At 37.7% G+C, this 22,109-nt stretch overlaps 1 long non-coding RNA gene across 2 annotated transcripts in view; it reads left to right on the top strand.

Moving 5' to 3' along the window:
* The first annotated feature begins 5,978 nt into the window (after positions 1–5,978).
* LOC122838453 overlaps positions 5,979–22,109 on the top strand; it is a 106,087-nt gene continuing 89,956 nt past the window's right edge. For both annotated transcript variants that reach the window (XR_006371895.1, XR_006371896.1), the window contains exon 1: positions 5,979–6,080. This is a non-coding gene — a long non-coding RNA (uncharacterized LOC122838453). The remainder of the gene's footprint in view (positions 6,081–22,109) is intronic.

Genomic DNA, 22,109 nt, shown 5'->3' with positions numbered 1-22,109 from the left:
TACCACTAGATGGCAACAAAGGGTTCTTTACATGATCTATACACTAAAAGATAAAATGATTGCACAAATTAGCACTGACTGAAAACTTCGCACTGGACTTCAAGCAATTTGGATTCTCTACCTCTACACTCTTTCTGTAAAATCACGGACCTGACTTGCCAAAGGAAATGCTAAATTTTCTTTTGTCTGAAAAGTGAACCTTGCCCCACTAATTTAAAGTAAAACACTTCTGATGTTGTCTTTGGAAAAGGAGGAGTTTGACACAAGAAATGTGTGTCTGATGTCCTGAATTTGTCTCTGAGTCTGATGCTCTTAAAATATCTGAATCCAGCTGCTGTTTATTCATTTGAAAAAAAAAAAGTGCTTAAATGCACTTTATTCCAAACGCCTATTAAGGCCACAGTTCATGCAGCAATGTTTAAAAAGTACTGTGTCGCTCTTGTATAACAACAGTATATAAATTGTTCAAGATAATCTTTGATTCCAAATGATTTGTTTTCTTCATCATAGCTTTTTCTGTAATGCTTCAAGTCCCATAAAACAACAGCAGCACTTCCTCACTGCTTCGTTGCTCTTTATGACAGCCTCCCTGCTGGTTGCCAACAGAGGTCGTGGGGAGACCGGTTGGGCATCAGCGACTACAGATAGACAGTCCAATGTCCAGAGGTATGTCAGAAAGACTCAAGAGGACTAGTGAAGGCAGACAGACTGACGCGTTTCCGCCTCTTCAGTATCTCTTCAGCTATTTGCCAGACGGAGATCCCGTCTAAGCAGGAATTTCACACCCTATTGACAACGTGGCTGCTGTCAGCTGCTGCTCCAGCAGCTATTAACAGAGGCTCATCCTTCCGTTTTACTCTTGTTGCCCTGTATGTCTCTTCCTGTCTTCTTCTAATCCTTCAAGGGGGTTCTACCCTCTCTGGTGTGAAAAGAAAAGTCAGGAACCGGACTTTAAAATCAAGCAGTGATGATTGGTAGGAGATGAGTGTTTGGGGCGGGGCTTTGTTTTTAATGTCCTGGGTTAGTTTAGTTGGGGGCTGGGAGACTTGAAAACCGAAGTGCTAAAAACCAACAGAATGATAAGTGGCATTTGGACAGAGGACGTGTGACCATCCTGGGAAACATTTGAACAGCTGCTAGCACTAACTAAGCAGGGCAATTTGTAGCTTCCACCCATCCAAAGCTGTTATTCTCATGAAGGTGTTAACCTCACAGTTTTGCCCACCTCCCTGCAGAATTTTCTGGAATGAACTAACAAAGTGTTGCTATTTAGGAGGAGAGGTTAATGATGTTAAAGTTTGCTATGGCGATAAAGCAGTCATTTATAATGTAAAGAGAATTCAGTAGACAAAAGGGAACAAGTAACTGGCATTGATAACCCAATCTTTACCCTACAGGTAAGGAGTTAATGAGAATTTTCATGAAAAAAAATAGGAAATACCAATTTTTAGGCTTTCAGTGGGAAAACAACAAGCAATGTCTCTAAAAATTAAGTGTACTACAAACATATGTGAGTTAAACTGTAAAATGTGGCCTTTCAGTGCTACTTGAAAGGCACACGTAAAGAACCCATTACTGTTCAAACAATAAAATATTTGTGTGCCACACTAAATGTAAGAATACTGTGTTAGATCAGTTGAATGCTTTGCTTTGATAATACATTTTGCTATCATAAAACATCAGTAACAAAAACAAGAAGGACATTGAGAAAAACAATATGCCACATATCCCAATTTCAACCCAAAATTTTCTGTTTCATGGTTTTAATTTGGTTTAATTACAAATTCACATTCTCAAGTTACTGAACTAACTAGAAAACACATGTGGCTTGTAAAATCAAAGAGTGAGTCTGTGACACTACTACCAAGGCATCTTAGGCATTTTCACCATAACCTAACATGGTGTGAAGTAAATCTAACAGGCAGAACGAGTCAGCAAATGAGAATACAAATTTAGTCCAATGCTTCTACCATGTTCTAATATGTAGGGTTTTCACAACCTACTTTACTTCAGAAATATTTTTGGACTGTAAATCCAAATTTTCACTTAAGAAATTATGCTGTAACCATTTTTCATTCAGATCTGTATTTTTAGAGGTATTGAGATCATCAGTACAAAGTAAAACCGTAGTAAACTGAAAAAATGCATAGATTGTTAAAAATCTATTTTTTTCAGGAATTACAATCTGAATTGTTGTATGCATTTGTATTTATCGCCCTTTGTTCCCATGACCTATATATGAAATTAACATTTTCACAAAAATGTAAAACCATTTAGCTTTGTCCTCATTGAAAGTTCATAAAACGTACTTACTACTGGTTGATATTGTTGGTGCTGTCATAGTGTTGCCACTTTAGTGTTAAAAAATGCTCAACTTTATGTTGGTCTCACAAAAAAACATCTGAATGAAATATACGTTAAAGTGTACGGTTGTAATGTGGCAAAATTTGGAGAAGTTATAGGGTGATAAATACCTTTGCAACATGCTCTGCTTTCAGGCAACATTATTTTTGATCTTTGGCTGAAATCAAAGTTTTGATGCAAATATTTGCAGTTTATAAAATGTTTCAGCATCCTATATTGACTAAGTGGATGTAAGGTCTTTAGCAGATAAACAGACATTTAAAGGATGATGGCAACCAATAATGTGTACCAGGACTTCAGGTCACCTCTTTTCTAATAACCTTTTATTAGCTAGAGATATGGCTATCTCTAGGAGTTAGCATAACTCTTAGAGACCTAGAGTTGCCTTTATGAGCATTAACTAAATATAAATATACAACATCTGTCTGAATTGCCATATGTGAAAAAAATCATATATGACCATAGCATATAAATGGGAGATAAACTTCATCCCCTTTACTCAAAGCGTTTAAAGATCTTGCTGATAACATGGAAGTTCTTCTGTGAAAGGGAAAGGTCACATCCTCAGTTGTAATGATGTGTGTGCTTGGAAACAACAACAGGGTATTGGTTTTTTTGCTCTGTGTGTTTATGTGTTGCTCTAAACACAGAGAACTGAACTTAACAGTGGCTAAAGTGTGTTTATTTGAAATTTCACCAAGCAATCCATGGTACGCACTGTGATTGATAGACCTGTCAAAGTAAGCTTAGTTCAAGGTGTAGTGTTTTGACTTTGCGATGGAAATGTGTATTGCAAAGCAAAAGTAAAGACATAATATGGGAAGAGTGGAATACATGGAGGAAACTTTACACCAGCATTTATACCACAAAACATTGGACTCATAAAATTATTTTTGTTTTGTAATAGACAGCTGAACAAAGTGTTTGTGTACAAATTCTACTGTTATGTGGTTCATTACACACATAGAATAAACACTGAGACACAAATAAATGTATTGAAGCTATACCGATATGTATTTGTAATGTTTTGTCTCTTCTCTTCAGCTGTAGCTGGTGATGAAATCACCAAAAATTACTGGCACTGGCAAAAATCAAGTCACTAATTTTTTAGTGACTTGATTTATTGCATAACAATAAAATTGCACATCGTCAGATTACTGGATGAGTTAAAGGCTAATAAAAATAAGAAAAAAATCATATCTTGTATGAAAACACTGCTGGTTTTCTCGGCTTAGAAATGGTCAAACTTAAAACACTCATATGGTATGCCACTTGAAGCTTGACTAAGTCCATATTGCCATGGAAACAGAATATTTTTGGTCTTAGAATATTTGCTGTAGTTTTTTCTCTTTTTTTTTTTTTTTTTTGCCGATGCAGTCTTTACACAGTTATGTTTGAGGCCAAGCCACCCCGCCCCCATAGTTACACACTGTTCACATGAGACCTGAGAGCAGAGGGCTTTGGTACAGGGTTATTGTGTTAATCTTAAACATTATTAAAGAGCTGACGTAACAAAATGAAATGGAATGAAATTCAGAGATGGGGAAAGGCTTAATTAGTTTAATAAGACTGGGGAGAGTGGGAGCGGTCGGATGTGAGGAGGTGGGGGTAGAGCGGATGTTTCAGAAGGGGTGTCTGTGCCATTGAGTGTCTCTTGGAACATGCCAGGGTACAACAGGGGCATTAATCCAGCAAATTGAAAGGTGTTTGCAGAGAGGCGAGTGTTCACTGGAGAGGGACTCCCTCTCAAATCCCTGGAATAAATTTTTTCAATCATCAGAACCATCTCCACCTAAGCTCTCTCTGATTTGCTCGACTGGATTTGTGAGCACTTGTTTTTATGAAATTTCTTCTGTGAAAAAGGGATGAGTGTTAAGGAAAAATACAATGACACATCTGTGAGATGAGTTTATATTAGGGGTGTCTGAATCTAGTTGTTATATCCAGTATTATTTTTTTATATAATTTATATTCCCCCATTACATGATCCTTAGCAAAAAAAAATCTGCAGGTCATTCTGTAACACTTTTTTTTCTTCATCTTACTAGTATTCAGTGTTCATTAGGTGAACTTATGTAACTTATTCAGTGCATTGAAATACCCAGACTGTTCAGTTTGAAGTTGTACTGAAATAAAATTGAAGAGTAGAAGAGAAATATCTTTTATTGTTCCCACAGTGAGTAAATTCAGATGTAACAACAGCAAAGAGACAGAACACCGAGAGGCCTCACTTTATTTAATTGTTTGGTTTTCAAAGAATTCCACAGAACAAAGACAATATGCTAGTTGTCATGTTTCATCCTAATGTTTTATGAATGCTAACATTATTTACAATTTATGGATTTTACACTCTGACATAATACCTTATGAGCAGGGCAACATCAAGTATCTTTCAGTGTAGATACTTGATCTTTGAGTAAATTCAGAGGCATTTGATTTCTTCAAATGAAGATCCACAGTTTTAGTAGGAATTTAGTTAAATCCTAATCTGTCATGAATTGTGGGATTATGTTGATTACAGAACTCCATAAATCATTCACTTGTTTGTTGCTTCTTTTTGTTTGTTTGTTTTCTGGTCTTTGTAATTAGATTTAAAATCTTTGATCTTTAAATTTTGTTATGGTAAAATTCTACTAATAATGAAAAGACTTTTGCAATTTACAGCTTCCAGACACATTTAATTGCTCAAACAGTAATATGCTATACTATAGACACTGGAATGTTCAGCCATCATACCGTACTACATCTCAAAAATGAGCAAATTCCCATTCAAAAAGTGTGTATCAACCATAGAAGATAAGCAAAGCACATTTTAAGAAATAGATGATGTCACAAGAAAAGAACTTGTAAAAAGAAAATATTAAAAGAGAACATCTCAAGATATTAGACTAGAAAATAAATCATGAACACAAAAGCCTCCTCAAAATGTATAATGAAAAACCAGTTACAATTTGACTAAACAACAAAATCAACAATCTGAAGTGACCATCATTAACACCTGATCTCCATTCCCCAGAAAAATTGCTAGCACAGCGGAAAAGGTGTGTGCGAGAGAGAGGTGAACTACAAATCTGTTTCAGTGATACCAGTTTCAGGAATGGGTCAACAGTTCTGCAAACTATTGTGAGAGCCTGTGTGAATGTATCCTATATTTTTAACTTAAGTCATGCAGCTCAACTCTAAAGTGTATTTAAACATTTGCACCATAAACTTTGTAACTATGGAGAATCCTATACAAATAATAACTTTTCCATTCCCTATTTTACTAAATAAATGACAAAAAAGCACAACAGTCAAACATTAGCCACTTACAGTACTAAAGATCAAACTTCTGTTAAATTTGTCTTCTTGTTCTTAGGGATTTGATACATACATCAGAGCCAAAACATATCAGTCTGTAGGTTATGTTTCCCTGAAGAAGTTAGGGTAGGTCTATGGGCTATACAGAATACTTTCATTACATTTTTTGTGCAGAAACCTTCTTAGATATTGATATTTTAGTCTGCTCAGTTCTGCCTCTTTTGGGCTCCTTCAGAACGAGCTGTTTTAGGGTATCTTGCCACTTTAAATGCTGGCCACACCCCCAACTCAACATTTACTATGGCATGGGAAAATGGCAGAAAACAGATGCGTAATTATACAACCGTACGCCTTTGGAAAGCAGAAGTAAAGCCTCTGGCATAACCATCAAGAATGCAGCAAGTGGTTTCTGGATGGTAAGTCAACAACAAAACACTTGTCTTTTCCAGCAGCAACTTATTGCCAAAAATGGCTGGGAGGTTTTTTGTAAGTGCTTGGGTTGTTTTTTGGAAGCAATGGAGACCCAAATGGAAGTATCAAGTGTTGCATATAATTTTAAGACAGTTAAAACAAATTTGTCAGTTCTAGCGTCAAGGCCAGATTGACCCTTTCATTAAACAGTTTTTGTTTTTATATAAAATCCACCTTTATACCAGAGAGGCATTTTCTCTGCTAAATCTAACTATTTAGGAAGTGGGGGCTGTCTGCTCTTTGCCTGTGGCCACTGTCAAATTGGTTACAATCATCGACTTGATGACAGTTGTGGACATCCTCTGTTCTTAGACTCACAGGCAATAATTGTGGTTGGAGTAAATGACAAAGTGAATTTAGAGGGTAAATCATAATAAGCTTGATGGATGATATTCCAGTCAAACATGAAAAGGGAGATTAAAAATTGTCTTTCTTTCTGTTATCCTCACAGACAATCCCATTTTTAATCTTGTCTACCAAGATTAATACCGAGATTTCCTGTGTCAGATCCTGGTCTAAGTGTCTTTGGTTTTTCTCCTGTGAACTTTGTTTTCTCTACATATGTGGTGCACATGTCTTGTCTATAGATTTTAAAAAGTTATAACTTTCATCTACAGTTAAAAAATGACAAAACAATTCAAAAAAGTTATTGGGATAGTAATTGTTTTATCACTGACTATTTGTGATTTTTGCTATTCCAGTACAACATTATCTGTATGACTCAGTTCAGAGATTATCTGAATTTTTAAACAGAAACAGTAGTGATCAGTGGAATCCCCCTGAGCCCACTGTGATTCCAGTTATCAACAGGGGATTTACAGCATTGAATTTTCACTTATCATTCAGTGAAAGCTGTACAGCTTCATAATATCATGTCTGACTAACAAACTTTGTTTATTTATGATTTACAGTAAATGTTACAGTGGCATGTTTTGGTGAATTAGCTTTCTCTGGCACTTTTTTAGTTGTTGGAGAAACTCAGGATTCACCTGGGAGCAATTTATGAGTTGAGGACAGATGAAGGGGAAAAAGTCTAAGACAAGCATGAAAACCACCATATTTAAAGAGTTCAACCTTTGGAAAGGTTTATTCTGTTTATGAAAGAATGTGTTCTTGGTTGTCTCCAAAGTATTGCTAAAATTGCATCTCATTTCATTTTTGTGAACCCAGTATAATGTATTGTCTTAGCTGATTCTATCATCGCATGCCTGCTGTTGCATATATATATATATATATATATATATATATATATATATATATATATATATATATATATATATATATATATATATATATATAATTTAATATGTACCATTATCATTTTGGGAACTAAATGTTGACTATAGCAGAAAGCATAAGAAAAAGAGACTGTACATCTAAATTTCAATCTGATGATGGTCCCTGTCTTTTATCCTTGGGATAATTTGAAAAACATAAATATTGCACCCAATATTATGGGTTGTTCTTAACATGCCCATTTTAGTTATACTACCTAGAGAAAAAAAATGCAATTGCAGAAATCAGAATTTCTAACTTCACTAAATGCCAGAAAGGATTTTAAGTTTTCGGAAGTAAGATCAAGTAAAGTAAGATATTACTAAATTAGAGTAAAATATTATTGATTATGCTGAAAGCTTTTTCACGTCACATCAAACTTGCAAAAAGTGGTTGAATTCTAACTGGATTAAAACTTAATGTTCCTTTCAACAAATCACTATGTGTGAATGCCAGAGGCATCCTCACAAACACAGAGAGAAGGCCAAATGCCAAAACCTTACAGTCACCCATTTCTCCAGTAACTTATTTCCTGTTCTCAACTTGTTCTCTGTGCCCATAATTCATGTCTGCTTCTCATTCTTTCCACTCACATCTTCCTGTTGCCCTAGAAAACTGCAACTAAATAATGCACCTTATGATTAAATCACAATATTAATTCTAAATGTTCTGATGTAAATGCAGAAGGAGCACAGAGGGCTCATACTGTTAGAAGTAGAAAACAAAGAAACTTGTTCTATGGAAAATCTGACCTGACTCTTCAAAACGTTTTTTAGTTAGCTTCCTGTCACAACATGTTGATTGTGACTTTGTGATTAAAAAGCAGCATTTCACTGAAGACAAATTCTTACCATATTTCCATTATTTATTAAAGGGGAGATGTTATGCACTAAGATCATGTGACCACCCCAAAAATCAGGATTCATCCTGTTTTTTTTGGCTGTGGCACCTAAACTTTGGAACAACATGCCCTCTGATGTCAGACAGGCATAATCTCTTGCATTATTTAATCACCTTTAAAAACACCTCTGTTTTCATTGGCTTTTAATACATCTTAAGTTGTTGTTTTTCTGATACTTTTACTCACCTTGTTTACTGTTTGCTATCTCTGAGCTATTTAGATTTTTTTTATTGTTTTAATTTTTATTTTATATTATGATGGCTGGTGTAAATTGTGAAGTGCTTTGGTCAACTGCTGTTTGAAATGTGCTATTCAAATAAATTTGACATTGATAACAATCTGTTAACCCCCCACACCAAAGAATCACAACCTTTACACGGAGGAAGGTTTTGAGCACCCCATAATCCTTGGAGGTATGCTGCCTCAGGCTCTGGCTCCTGTTGGTGTGTTTCTTTGCAAGGGACACGCAGAGGAAGGGGGCTAGAAGCAAGGCTAGAAGCAAGGCTAAGCATGGCCGAACACATCTCTTAGGCTTGGAAGAGCAGGAGAAAAGCAGCACCCTCCTAGGTTGTGGGTGGTGCCCTGTGCTCCATTCTTGGCTCCTTGGTTTTAGCTCAGAATGTAGTGAAAAGTTAGAAAAACATCAAGATTGGATGCTTTGTGAGCTGGGTGGTATTTGAAGGTAGGGATCTGGGCGTGCTGATCCCTACCTGGTAGGAGAGAAGGATAAAGATAAAGGATAAAGTTTGAACAGATCTTCAGTAATTCAAATCCTGCTGTGATGAGGAAGGAGCGAAAAAAAATAAATCTCAAAATTCTTGATTTTTAAGGTAGTTTATGCTGCATAACCAAATATGGTGATGAGATTATCTGTCATCACTGAGAGAACAAGATCCTGTATACAATTAAAAACATCAGCAGGGTATGGGGTGTGCTGTGGTGGCGTAGGGGATAGCGCAACCCACATTTGGAGGCCTTGAGTCCTTGACGCGGCCGTCACGGGTTCGATTCCCGGACTCGGCGACATTTGCCGCATGTCTTCCCCCCTCTCTCTCCCCCTTTCCTGTCAGCCTACTGTCATATAAGGGACACTAGAGCCCACAAAAAAGACCCCCTGGTGAGGAGAAAAAAAAAAAAAAAAAAAACCATCAGCAGGGTCTTGAACAAATTTTACACAAGGACCATCACTGAATTGAATACTGCTGTTGTCCAAACAGTGATTCGGGAGTAACATTTGTTAAAATTACATTTTATTTTGTTTATGTTGAGATATATCCTTGTTCACAAAATCTGCTGTCACTTTAACTCAAGAGTAACATATAGTTGTTGTGTTTACAATTGTCTTTATGTTCAGAAAATATGTTGGCACCTTAAAATTTTGACTGAGTGTGACAGAATTATATGCGTGTGCATGTGAAAATATGTTATTTTTGTTTCTTTTTTTAGATCTCCATTTCATATCTTTTATAGTAATGTTATGTAGTGCAATGAAAAGTTTTTCATATGCTGGTATAATGATAAAGAAAAGATATATTGGAATAGACTCGGACTTAAAAATAGGTTAAAAAGTTTAAGCTTTCATCCTGGGTGAGCTCAGACGAGAGTTGCTCTCAGACACATAATAAACGTCTGCTGAGGTGATTTGGGCATCTTTTCAGGATGGAGGCAGCGCACACCCAGAAGCTACTGAAGTCCCACTGAGAACACATTGGAAGAAGGATCTGGTGAGAGCTGGTTGATTTCCTTCACAAGTCTTTACCCCAGCAACTTTATCTAGAATAATTAGGAGATGGAGGGTTGGGGGGTGGGGGGCCTGAGATGAAAATTCTCCAATTGAAATTCCAACTCTGGATTTAAATGTCTGAGTGGAGGCTCAGTGTGGATTTGTCATTGAAATGCAAACCGCTTCCCATGCAGTGCTGTACACTGAGGCATGAAAATTAACATAAATTTTGATTTTCAACACATAAAAACCAGCACCTTTTCAGCCAACATGTGAGGATTTGGAAATGCATTTATTCAGCATGCAGTCATTCATTATTCATGTTTATATGCAGGCGCCTCATGATTGCTTTGTTCAGAGTTGGGTCTTGTGTCGGCGTGGAGTCTTTTGACGGCTTACAGCTTAACTCCTTGAAATGTAGCTGCTTCAGATGTAATGAGTGTCTGCACTGTGCAGACACTCTGGCTCAGTCTGCCAGGTTCACCAGCTGTCTGCACACAGCGTGGCCACTGTCACTTTGAAAGTGAGTCACACAGGACGTCCTGGTGGCCAAGTGGCTCAAACTTCCTCCCTCATCTGTCACCTCAGGTTTTATAGGCCATTCTCCATTATGGCAGTTTGCTTCAAAGCACAAATTTGTCTGGCATTGTAAACCACTAACCCCTGACCATTTGTGCCTTTTTGTCCCTCTCAGATCAGACATTTTTAGTCAGATCTTTACAAATGTTCTCTTCTGCTGAGTTTACATTCTTCCTTTAAGCACAATGTAATAAGTGACCTGGTTAACAGGTAATTAAAGATGGAAATTGGCTAAAGCTTAAGCCGACTTGGGGATTATTTTTTCCAATCTACTGTGACTGTTATTAATGTTTTACTGGGTGACTAAATTACTTTAATTTGATTAATGGGATTGCAACAGTCCAGTAATTTTATTTCTCAGCAGCAACCATTATTCTATTACTTAGAGTAAGAGTGGACATGAAATTTTGTAACCAAAGGCTCCCCATATCTATTTTGATTTTTTTTTTTTAAAAGCCACTGAGTTGATACACAGCAATGAATGTAATCTAAAGAATAATCAGACCAGTACTCTGTAGAATAAAAATAACAAAAAACAAATCAGTTATTACCTCCCATTTACTTTGCATTTCAAAGGAAAGGACCTTCCCAACTTGTCACACCCCGGTTAACAGTTTAATCCTGACACGGATGAACCACACAGCAGCCCCTTTGTGTGCAAACTCCTGAGTGTCTTTTAGTTGAATGGTGGGGAAGTGATGAAATCGGCAGGAACGGATGGGGAAGGAGGGAAATAGAGGAGATGATCTGAGGCTCTGGCAGAAGTCACAACAAGTGATTGTCATCAGTGAGTTGAAGAGATTAGCCAGCGGGTGTTGAGTGTGCAAGTAGAAGAAATAAAGTGTCCAAGCGAGCTGAGAGCCAAAAAGGTGAATAGATATGAGCTTTTATTTTTCTTTTGTTCACAAGAATTCCCCAACAGATTACTAAACGTTTAAAATGTGGCTTGTGCTTAAATATGAACAACGTTTACCAACATGTTCAGACTGTTTCACATTTTGTCATCCTACAAACTGCAAGGTACTTTACAAGGATATTATGTCACGAACTACACAGTATCTGAGCTAGTTGCTCAGGGAAAGACCATTCACACATGGTGTTCAAGTTGTTGTTTTTTTAGTTTTTTTCCAAAGGTAAAATCTGAAAAGTGTATTGTGTATTTTTCTTGCTAGCTTATTAAGTCAATACCTTTCTGAGTTACTACAATTCCAGTCACATGTCTATTGTGTGTACCAGCTTTAAAAATGAAGTGCCTGACTTTTTTGTCTAGTAATTTTGGATGAAGAGTGTGAATATCAGTTTTAAAGTCTTGCAAAGGTTTCTCCATAGGATTTCACTCAAATTGGGACATTTTAAAAATTTTAGCAAACATTTGAATGTGAACATTTCCATTGTGGCTACAATATGGCTGTATGCTTAAATGTAGAATTCTACTATACTAAATCCATCCACCTTCCCATCAACTTCCAACATCCCACTGAACATAAATGTTTGCACACCCTGATGCTGCTACCACCATGGTATCAGTAGGATGGTGTGTGGAGGGTGTTGCATAGTTCTAGTTTTCATGCCCTCAAGGCATTTTGTCCCTTGAATAATGATCTTCTTACACAACTTCCAAGCTAGTTGTGTAATACTTTTTTTTCCTTCTTTTAATGTATACTTTTTGGCATTATGTTACTCAGAACTGCTTCATAGAAGAACTTTGTTGCAATGATGTGCTTAAAGCGGACCGTAAAGGAGCTTCTTCAAGATACAGAGCCCAAATTATGAGATAATTTTCAATTGCAAAATCAAATTTCCTTTTAGTCATGCTTGATATATACATTTTTTTTCTCCCCTCCAGGGGGTCTTTTTATGGGCTCTAGTGTCCCTTATATGACAGTAGGCTGACAGGAAAGGGGGAAGGAGAGGGGGAAAGACATGTGGCAAATGTCGCCGGGTCCAGGAATCAAACCCGCGACGGCCGCATCGAGGACTCAAGGCCTCCAAATGCGGGTCGCACTATCCCCTACGCCACCACAGCACACCCGATATATACATTTTTATAGCAACAGAAGGTAACACAGTCACTTGATGATGATATTAAATGGCACTGTGCCTGGAATACATGCATAATGTTTACCTTTTAAACATGTTTTCAATTGTATTCCACAAAGGCCACTACTGTCCCATTATATCATTACAAAAAGTATATTAAAAAGCCTCTCCTTCCATTTCATCCCCCCACACCCCTTAAAACATAAAATAAAATAAAGATTGTGTTATATTGTCAAAAAAAATTGAAAGTTTAAGAGATGACCTCATGACTCAGGATACTGACCCATCTGGCACACACAGTATGAAGAAAGGTGGTAGGAAACTGTGTGCACATTTGCACAGGTAAAAGTTTGAAATGCAGCCAAAAAGAATTTAAAGATTACAATAGAAAACAATGGAAGTAGATCAAAGAAATTCAAAGTAAAGTTTTTATATATTTATTGACACATTATCAAAGGAACTTTTCCACACATGTGCCAATGATTGCCTTTGTAGTCAGAAGAAAGAAAATTTAGATTTCGCTGTCTGTTTTCTTCCACAAGTCTAAACAGATCCATATTTAACTGCTAGTCTTCTGTTGTGCACCTAGATGAAAAGAAAGTCATTGTAATTTTTAGTCTGTTCCAAGTTGAACTGGGAACTATAAAAGAAAAAAAACCCTCCTGCTCATTGTTAGAGAAGCCTCATAACTGCCTGCTTTTTACAGCCATGATGTTGTTTGAAATTCTGCCCTGTGCCTCCTGTGGAAGTGGACTTGATCGTTTAACCCCCACCCTGTGACCTCTCCTGGTCACATGGTTGGCTAAGCCATGACCTGATGTGACCCCATTGCTGAAAGGGTACACCGCTGTGTTGGAGAGGTCACTTAGAGGTACTGCTAATAACACTTTGAACACTTTTGACTCTTGGAACTGTAGGCTAACGTGGCTAAATCATTTTTGATTTAGAGATATTTCAAGCAGACTGTGAAAAGGATATAGGAAATAAATGGAGATCCTGATAATAATGACATAGGCAATTCTAGTAGAATTTTGGCCCTCCATGACACCTACATTTTCAATGAAGACTATTTTTTCCATTCCTTTATTGACTAACTGAATATTTGTTGATTTGCATCTTTTTTTTTTTTTCTTTTTAAATCAATATAGCTAAACAGAGACATGGATTGTGAAGCTTCTATAAGACTGTATTTAATTATTATTTTTCTCCATTAAGTTGTAACATTACACAGTGACTAAAAGCATTTTTGTCAATAACAGCTGCATGCTCATAGCAATTTAGCTTCAGCTACGCACACCAGTGTTGTAGTTAAGACCACCTAACTCAAGACCAAGACAAGACCAAGACCAGAGTGTATCAAGACCGAGTCAAGACCAAGACCAGCGCTCCATGCTACATGACACAATAAAATGTGAAATTTGATCAAAATTGATAATCAAATTGATCTGAAAGATTCACATTCCCATAAAAACACCTAGATATTAAATACTTAGAACTGAAGTAAATTTAACCAATATTAAAAGCAGAACAAACTCTCTGATTCTGATGGTAAACAACGCTCAACTATGAACACTGACCAAAGAGCAACAAGCAACAAGAAGTAACCACGCAGAGGGCGCTCACCATAACTGTTCTCACCCTCTCTCCCACTGCATGAAGCCAGGAAGCACAATGCACTTTGAACAAAAACAATCAATGAGCAATGCGGATGCTCTGCGTACTCTTTCGCTTTTGTGTTTTATTTGTTTGCTAATTAAATAAATATCAATGTACATAATTAAGTAAAATAATGATAGCTACTGCAATGTATGCGGAGCATTACAAGAACAAGGAACGGCTCTCAGTGAGGTGACAGTCCTATCTTCTTAGTAAAGAGACTTTTGGACACAGTGTTGTCCCATATATGGGACACCTTAGTCAACACCTCCGCACAATAATTCAGTGCAGTGAGTGACTTTTTTTCCTCACAAATGCTTATGTGTCTCTTTACAGCTAGCTTTGCTAACATCATGTCAATGGAGCTTACCTTTCTTTGAGCTTCTTTTCTAAGTAACAAAAGTTAGAGGTAGTCCTCACCGTCTTTAAAAGTGAAGTGCTGCTGAATTAGCTGACTCCATCAGATTTCTTATAATTTATGCAGCACAATTATATTACTGACGATTAGACAGACATCTTCTGCTGCTCAAAGAAAACCACTGCGCATGTATTGGAATGCCACATGCAAGTGAAAGGTGGGAGATATTTCAAAGCAGGCTGAAAAACAGAAAAAAATGGAGATCCTGATAATGATGACGTAGGATCTCATTATCCTGTGAGATAATGAGATCTCATACAGAAACACGTAATTGGTAAGTCACGTTATTGCTTGGATTTTAATCGGTGCGTTTTGTATCCATTGAAAACAAACATGGTAATAAATAAACTGAGCAGTATGCTGTAAGTTTAGTGATATTTTCACAGTTGCGGTCTTGACTGGTCTTGAAATAAAGTCCTGAGTCCTCAGCGCCAGAGACCGAGACAAGACCGAGACCAAATGCGGTCGAGTCCGAGACAAGAAAAATGGTCTCGAGACCAAGACCGGTCTCGAGTACTACAACACTGACACGTACATAGACTATATAAATTTTGTTCTCCAGGTGTGGCAGCTTTTGATCCAAAGCAGAAAATGTTTCAAGATGTGACATTAATAAATCAAAGTGAAATTAAAAATACTGGAATTGGAGCCAACCCTCTGTAGGCTTCTCTTGGATTTAAACTGCTAGTCAGCTACATCCTGTCTCTCAGATGTGTCTCCACAGCCACTAACACAACCTTTTGCCCCACAGTGTGTTGCTCTATACAATCGCATACTGCCAAAGTTACTAGATAGAACAGAAAACATATTTATACAGAACACTTAATGATCAGCTTTTTTGTTTTCCACCAAAATCCACAATAGGGATGATAAAAGATTCTTTTAGTATTATTTCTTAATTTGATCTATTTTTAAAAAAAGTTTGTTTGAGAATTAAATTGGAGTTGTTTCACCAGTTTCTAACCATAGGGCAAGTCTAAGTGCAAAGTGCCATTTGGTTCACTTCATTAATTTTACTTGGCAAAACGTAGAAATATTTCTGCAAAGCAGACGAGCAATAGTGGTGCAAAATCACCACGAGGGTCCTGGTTTCTGTCAGGAGAATGAATATGGTGTGATATTGGGGTTGGTGCCACTTGCCTTCTATTTCAATGCTATGGTCAGAAAAACATGACTGTTTTCATTTCTCCTTGTACATTTTCTTTAGCTATGTAATTACCCCTGTCATCTGTACTGCAGTGCCACTTCATCTGAGCCAACACAAATGTACAACAGCAAATTGGAACTGGGTTAAAAAATTAAATATCTTGGCTCATAAAATTCTGCTAAGAGGGGGTTTCAGTCTGTTTTTCTTTGTTCAAAGTGTTCTACAGAAACCACAGACTGCCCCAAGAGCTTAATTCACTTTCTGTGCCGTCAGTGGAAGAAAGGGGTGGGTGGCCTGGGGAATGCCGCACAAATAACATGTTTGTTTATGCTGCTTGGATGCAAATGATAGACCGAGGTCACAAACTTGGAAAAATCTGTGAAACAAAAGGCGTCTTACATGGAGCCACACTCTGTGGATGGGATTGGAGGTTCATCATTACTCCCTGAGGGGTATGTTTGATCTGGCCTGTCTTCGCCTTAGACTGTTGTGCGTGGCTCTGTTAAGGCCACATCTTCTATGCTTTGCTGAGGATCGTTACAAATTCTGATTCAAAAAGTTCAAACAAGCAGTCCCTGAGGAGAACTGCTGATTCCAATGCAGAAAAAGAGAGTCAGGGCACCCCGCCAAGACTTGCTCCTGCTTTTCAGAAAAATGGAGAAGATGAGGGTGGGAAGGGAGTCTATAGGGAAAGAGGAATGTTTGAGTGGTTGATTATCCTCCCATCTTCTCAACAGCTGTGCAGAAGGATAGGCCATAGTCCACAGCCTTAAAATGTATACATGTGTGTCACTGATCCAATGTCAGACACATGGAGACTAAAGGGGGAAGAATATGGAGTGATCTCAGATTAAGAGTTAGCGAGCAAAGATGATTATTGTGCATCTTTCTAAGCCTATGTGCAATATAAAATAATGAACAATAAACAAATGTTAAGTGTGCAGGAACTGCATAGGGGACAACGCAACCCACGTTTGGAGGCGTTGAGCCCTCGACGCGGCCGTCGCAGGTATGATTCCCGGACCCGTCAACATTTACCTTATGTCTTCCCCCCTCTTCTTCCCCCTTTCCTGTCAGCCTGCTTTCAAATAAGGGACACTAGAGCCCAAAAAAGACCCCCTGGAGGGGAGGAAAAAAAGTGTGCAGGAACAAAACAATATGCACATGAAGTAACTCCTGCTTCTGCAAAAAAAGAAAAAAAGAAAAAGAAAGTAATTTAGCAGATTTACCCAATTATGCTCCTAAACTGATTTCAAAAATTGCAATGGCAAACTAACTATGGCTTGTTTTAGGTAGTCTCTGCTGCCAAGTTGCAAGAAATATCCTGTTTGTGGTCTGGGATTTTATTATTTCCTTCTTAACTGTCATCACTTTGGTACCCTTTAACATAACGCCTGCTTGCTTGCTTGCTAGTCCAGTAAACCTCAATGAAAGACTCACTAGATATTTTACAGTTTTTCTAGGCAGTTCTCTGATCATAAGAACAATTGTCATAACTGTTCAAACTCAACAGCAATTAGTCCTCACATCAAAGAAGCATTTTCTCAATCTTTTTGTAAATTGAAAATGTTTTTGGCATCCATCAATTCCTTACACAAATTTCTTTGTTGTTTTAGATTTTGGAATATTGTTCACAGCTTTACCCAAAGGGATTTTAAAAAGCAAATGCCCATCCCTCAGTGGATAGATCCATTTGTAATTTTTTGCTTAACCTGGGGTCGAGTCCTGAAGATAGCTGCCTAAACAGAGAAACCCAGATTTTCCTTTCCCCAGGCACTTAGAACAGCTACAGTGGGGGAATCCTATGGTGCTCCCACGCCAGCTGAGGAACATAGATTCTCCAGTGTGTCCTGGTCTTTTTTCTTAATCTCCTTTAACTGACACCCCTTGATGTGGAATAGGAACAACCCTACTCTGAGATCATCCAGGATGTCAAAACCTCTCATCCTATCTCTAAAGGAAATATTTTCAGCCACTTGTACTTGTAATCTCATTCTTTCGACCACATATCCAGTAAAAGTGTAACGTCTTCAGTGTCTTGTTTTCATCTACCTTACTATAGTTTTTTTTTTTCTTTTTTAATTGCTTTGACCCGTTTAAAGAACGTAGAATCCACTCAGTTTTCATCACAACTAGCTCACCAGAACAGAAGGCACTTCTTGTACAAATGTGTTTACGATTTCTCTTGGGTTTGGCACATTTTCTCACTGTTTTGGGAAATTTTGAACACAAATGCAATTCAGACAGTCCAAACTCCATTGTTCTAACTATGGTAACCAAATAGATAGTAAATACTAAATTAATATAGTCCATGTTTCTGTTAGACATTTTAGGTTAACTTCAATGCTAAGGTGCCTCCATTTATCATCCCTCATTAGCAAACAGCTTTTTAAAGTTACATTTCACAAAAAAAGCATTTTCTTCTGTTTTTGACTTATACTCCTGCAATATTTCTGAATTACCTAAACTCATATTAAATTTCTAAATATCTTTAAAAAAAAAAAAAAAGTCCACCTGCGGTTGTAGAGTGCTTATGTTCTGTGTCAACCTGAGTGATATGAACTAAAAATGGAAGATAATGAGTGCATTTTTACTAGACTGTATTCAAAGCTCTCTGCTGTCTCTTGAGAAAACTGCATATACAAACAATGTCTCTGTACGCTAAGACTGAAATAGATTAATTTGTGTTTGACATTTAAAGTCATTTTGTTACCACATCTTTTGTTTGGAAGGTGCACACACTTTTGGGGGGTAAGTGAGGAAGATGACAGTGGAGATGGAGGGAAAGGAGAAAAGAAATGGATAAATTAGTGTTAAATTGGGAGCTTGGTGAGGGGGGATGCTGGATCCCCTGGAGAGCCTGGCCATGCATTAATCTTCTCCCTTTGACAGCTCACTGAAAGTTTCTCAAGAAGGGCCATTTCCTTGAGCTATTATAATGCTTCACTCAAGCACAACTCCTTTGCTGAGAGTTTGGTAAAAAGAAGACCTGATAGATGAGGAAAAGACTGTGGAGAAACCTTTGAGACCTTGGGAAAGAATATAAAGGATCATTTAATGTATAAGCAGTGAACTGTCACACAGGAAAAAAGGAAAGATAAATGGCTCATAAGGGATATGATGATGAGGATGATCATTATAGAATGTCTCATGATGTACTCCAAAGAAAATTAACCATAACATTCTTAACAAATAGTAACTAGAAAACAAATCAAATATTGAATAGGGATTTGATATTTCTCCGTCTTCTCTGTGTGGGGAGACTAGATTGAAATCGGGAAATTGTAAATTTCTGAACCCAAATAAAATTGCTCCACAGCGCCACCTTGGGAATTTCACCCAAGGAATATTACTCCCCTTTTTGATAGGACACACAAGTTCAAAATGCGTGGATTAAGACATTTGAGACCATTTTAAAATGTACAAACAGCTTTTTATTAGATGCTTCTTAAAATATTCTTTTTAAAACCAATTCCATAAAACAGTAAAGGAAAAAAAAGAGAAAATAACTACAGTAGCTGAGGTTACCGGCGGGAGGGGCCACTATAGGACGGTATCCACCCAAACACAGCAAACAAACCCCTGTAAAGCACCAGACGCAGTGAGACAACCCAAACTCAGGAATCACGGCACACAAAAGAAGAAGACACCGTCACCACACCAACACCGCCGCTGGACCTCAGCACTGCCAACATAGAAAAAAACAATTAATAAGGACAACAACCCAAAATGTACAACAAAAAGGAAACAATATCAGCCCAAATGAATAAATGGTTATGTCAAACCGAAAGGGCTGGAACAAAATAAAATGAATTAAAATAATACAAATTAAAACATCCGAATCCGGTGGGACCCTCTGGCCACGCCGCAACAGGAGGCGAACTGAGCGCGCCGATGCCGCACGCCAATGCTGCACGCCAAACACCACTTCAATTTAGGGCGTGTAGCCGCCCCCACAACCCGATGTTGATTGGTGATGCGCAGAATCCGGAACACCAACAGAGCAGCAATGGTAATATGGGGAGACCTGTAAAAGTTACTTAGTCACTACTTAACAGAACTGCAACAAACTGGTGCTAACAATGAGCGTTACTTCTTACCTCCTAATCCAGACAAACTCATGTATGCGCACGCACACACTCACAAACCGACGACGAGGAGGAGAGCCGCACAGTAGCGTTTTGCCTATGATCACACCTAGATTTAGATCTTCTGTGAACAAGCAGCAATAGTGCAAAGAGAGGGGAGACCTACCACCACAAGGTCAGAGCAGCATGCACCTGATGTTATGCCTTTTGACTGTCAAAGTCCCTGAGACGCGAGTCACAGCCAAAGCTTGAGGAAGACATGTGTGTCCGATTGGGCGCAGCGGCTTCTTATATACCATGCCCACTTTTGGTTTATGAGAATGTTTTTACATATATCCCTGGAATATTGCACTGCTTTTGCAACTTGTTCTTCTGTATTTCATACCATGTCAGGTACAGAAAACCTATTTGTGCTGGTCAATACCAATTGAGTGCTTATGAACAATGTCAGGAGATTTTCTTTTTACACAAAGGAGTGTGGACTAGCAACATGATGAGCACTGCTGACAGGAAAGGCTGGCACAGATCATCTCCCAGGAAAAAACAACCATGCTACTGTTACCCAACTCTGACATCTGTAATTATAATTCACCACAGCTTGCACAAGGTCAGGGCCACTGGCTGGGCCAGGTAGCTTCCAAATCAGTCAGCAAATTAGTTTCTTGTCCCAGGTCCAAGTTCAAGGACAGCAGCCTCCCCTGAGGGCTTATGGATGTTATGGTGGAGAGAAGATTGGGTGAAAAAGAACTGAATTGTGGAGGAAAGATTTGCACCTGGTGAAATTGGAGAAACACAAAATATAATTTATAATGTGATACAGATCACCTTAATGAGAAAAAAGAGGCATTTCAGAAATAAATTGGTTGGAAATAAATGGGACATCATTTCATGTGTGAGTTTCTCTTAGATTTTATGTTTACCAGAGACCAAAACAAAAGAGACGGGACATATTGTATGATTAAACAAGATAATATTCAATAAGGGTGGAAGTGGCAAAATTTAGATACTCTAGATCACATATGTCAGAGTCAAGGCCCGCGGGCCACATCCGGCCCGCGAGAAGATTTTTTACGGCCCTTGGGATGATCTTGATTTATTATTAGAACCGGCCCGCAGACCGCAGCAAGCCGGCACCCCGTCTGAAAAAAAATATCTTCCTTATTTGAACTGTAAGTAGTTCTTTAAATGTTCTGTGAGATGATGTACTTACCCATGTATCCATAACAACCGGAACTTTCAATATCCACCAAGTTATTGCCGAAATATACCGTCTATTAAACGAGTGCCCCCCGGATTAATTACACTTTCTGCAGCTGCGAAGTTACCGTATTAACCCGATACTTGCTGGAAAGTGCAACGTCTCCCCTTTCAGAAACCGTTGGAATTTTTCCACTTAGCGCTACGTGGCGGAATTACGGTACTGCAAATTTAGACGTGTCGCTGGCGACACGTCCGGTCTAGAAGGGTTATTAGCACAGCAGTCGTCAGCATAACTGTAAAATTAACTTTCAGATACCCATCAAAAATGGCAAAAAGGAAGGTGGACACTGAGTTTAATATTTGTTTTCACTACATGTTACTTCTCCTTGATGAAAGTGTTGTTTTTGATTAATAGATTTTTGCACTTTATTTTATTGTATTTCAATCCAATTATATTTTAAAAATATTTCAGTTGTGTCTGTTGAAAATTAAAGATTACTGACAGAGCCATAAGAGAATATTGCTTTATTTATCTGATCATATTGGAATATATTTGTTAGGTTTTCAGTAGGTTCAATTAGGTTCACTAGACTACATTTAAAAAAATTTCAATGAACATTCGATCAGTCCGGCCCTCGGCTTGTACCTAAATTTTTTATTTGGCCCTCCGTCCATTTGACTTTGACACCCCTGCTCTAGATTATAGAGACAGCAACTACATTTTACATTCAAATTCCAAAATATTTTATTAATCCCAAAGGAAAATTAAATAACCAAAATAAATCTGAAAGAACTTTGTTCTTTCACTTTTGGTATCACCGTAAAATCAGGTTGAAAATTAAAGTCTTAAGACATTCATTCAACAGTTATTTCATAAATGACAATTTTTGATAACATATATGTAATGTAACAAAATTTCCACAGTTTTCAATAAGTTGAATGCTTTT

Source organism: Gambusia affinis, linkage group LG10, assembly GCF_019740435.1.
Source record: "Gambusia affinis linkage group LG10, SWU_Gaff_1.0, whole genome shotgun sequence".
Lineage (NCBI taxonomy): Eukaryota > Metazoa > Chordata > Actinopteri > Cyprinodontiformes > Poeciliidae > Gambusia > Gambusia affinis.
This window is presented reverse-complemented; position numbering and strand designations above follow the sequence as displayed.